This window comes from Ambystoma mexicanum, chromosome 10, assembly GCF_040938575.1.
Source record: "Ambystoma mexicanum isolate Mex_15411 chromosome 10, UKY_AmexF1_1, whole genome shotgun sequence".
Taxonomy (NCBI): domain Eukaryota; kingdom Metazoa; phylum Chordata; class Amphibia; order Caudata; family Ambystomatidae; genus Ambystoma; species Ambystoma mexicanum.
The window spans coordinates 337,245,285-337,247,973 of record NC_090932.1 but is presented as its reverse complement, the minus strand read 5'-3'; positions in this window follow the sequence as shown (position 1 = coordinate 337,247,973).

The window sequence follows — 2,689 nt, the reverse complement described above, 5'->3', positions numbered from 1 at the left end:
CCTATCTATCCACAGCACTTAACACCTGCACACCCTCTGCCATGGAGGCTCGCACTATCTCCCGCGGCACAGGCCGCGTAGCACTCAACATTCCTAGCACTTCGTCTATGCCTCACTCTCGAGCTCGGACTCCCCAGCACTTACCTCCCCTTCCCTCTTCCTTTCTTCACTTGCACGTTCTGAATACTCACAAGGCATAGTAGGTTTGTCCCTCCCCCTCTGCTCCTAAATATTGTGTTGTAATTCATTTTCCCTCCCCTGGTCTCTCTCTACCCTGTGGGTGCTTTGAAACAGTATTTTCTTACTGTATAAGCGCCTAAAAAGCAATCAATAAATACATTAAATACCTCTTCCATGGCTTAAATCAACAATACATCCAAGATTGATCCTAGCAAAGTCTCCTTATGCTTTCAAAATACATTTGTATAACGCAACTAAGGATTTTTTGCTTGTAATAAAGAATGCGATTAGCATTTTCAAATGCTTGCAGTAAACTCTATGTAGGTGAGGCTCCTGATAGATCAAAACAATATTGGAACATAAGACCAACATCAGATGTTGAAGAAATTGCCAGTTTCAAGGCTCTTTCAGTAGACTGCTGCAGTAGCTCAACCTAGCTACCAAATTATGGAGTGTATAGCTGACCCTTTTCCCAAGGAAGTGCATGACGAGATTTCCACACTAAATGGTGAAGAACTTGTGGGCAGATGAACATCTACAGTTGGAAATGTATTTGTAGTAATATTATTCATTGTAAAAAGATGCAGATAGTTTCGTTTTTTTGTTACTCTTAGTTTTATTTTTTAAATGGGAGATAAGATGTCAAAGTAATATTGAACGAAAAGATGCATAGGGAAGGATGTCTTTACTTCATTTTTATTTTTCTAGATTTTACAAGACCAAGACATAGACCAGTTCAATGCATTTAACAGAATTCTCATTGCAATTGATGTTAGGTTGTCTGTGGAAAGGCTAGGAGAAGTTCTTCCGCATTGAGATTCTCTTTGCCATTAATCAGGTGTTCATTTGTCCAGATCTTCCTAGACAATACCACTACCATGCGCTACATCAACTAGATTGTGGGTTTGTCTGGGAGTTCTACAAGGTAGGTGTTATCTGCTTTCCTACTAATTCCTCTGGTCCTGGGCAAGTTGATGCAGCACAGTGAGTCATGATTGCTATGGGCAACTAATTACGAATACAGAATCTCTTGAAGGAATTCACAGACGAGAAAGAAAAATGAATGTCAAGATGATATGCATCTGAGGTTTGCAGAATCAGCAAAGCAGAAGGCAGATACAGTTGACTGGATGGCACTATTCCATCTGAAACCAAGTGATAAGGGGATTTCTCTTCTCTACATCTCAGAGTTTTCAAGGCGCAAAGTTAAGTTTTAAGTAGGATAATTTGTAACAACTGGAAATACCCACACCATGATGCACTCCTCCAAAATCAGTTATGTTATGTTAGACATACTTATAGAGCGCACAAACACCTGAAGTCACCCTGGCGCTGGAATGAATACAAAGCTGCCAGACAACAAATTAAAACGCAAATGATTTGAGCAAACGCCGAAAGGTGAGGTCAACTGTCATCCGCAATGCCAGTGGAGTAGTATTCCAGGCCTTGGCGGCAGCCGCCGTAAAGACACGGCCGCCGGTATGGGTCAGTCTAAAACGGGGGGCTTTGACCAGAAAAGCAGAGTGTGAGCGGAGACACCGTGTGGTACATAGTGGGGGAACTTTTCTCGGGTATATTTTCAGGCCCAAGGCCGTTGAAAGCCCAATGTACCATACACTAGGATTTGAACAATATCCTCTTGTTTACTGGGAGCCAGTGAAGCTCTTTCAGCAGAGGGGTAATGTGGGCTCCTGTAGGAGGCAGCAGGATAGCTCTGACAGCAGCGTTCTGCAGTAACTGTAATCGATGAATCACATAACAGGGCTGGCCGAGATACAGTGAGTTGCAGGAGTCTAGACCACTCAAGACGAGTGCTGCTACAACCGGAGCACGACATTCTTCCGGCACAAAAGGGAGGACTTTCCTGGGGTATGTGCAGTTTAAAATGTCTGCTCTTACATACTGCCTCTACCTGGGCGTCCATCGCGAGAGAGGAGGAAATGGCAACCCCCAAGTTCTTTACGGACGCCACAGGCACCGGGAGGGGGCCAAGAGAGGCCGGCCAGCAATCATTGGTCCAATACAGAAGAGGCGAGGTGGTACCGACCACCAATACCTCTGTCTTGCTATCATTTAATTTGAGTCAATTAGATGACATCCATTCCCCGACCTACTGAAGACAACTTAAACCGACTGGCCGTATTGGCATGATTAAGGTCAAGACGCACCAGAATTTGGGTGTCCGCGTAGGAGTAAAAGCAGAAGCCATGGGAGTGAATGAGACCCAGGAGATGCCTGATACACAAGTTGAATAGGATCGGGGCGAGGGCAGACCCCTGCGGAACACCTGAGGATAACCAGACTGGGCTGAAGCGAAAAAAAGGAGGGAGTGAAACTGATTGTGAACGGTCGGCCAGAAAGGAGACAAACTAGCCCAGGACTCTGCCAGACGGGCTGGCAGTTGAAAGCCGGGGGATCAGGGTGGTATGGTCGACTGTGTCGAATGCAGCCGTCGGATCTAAAAGAACAACTGCGCTGACACCCCCCTGTTCCACCATGTGAGCCAGAT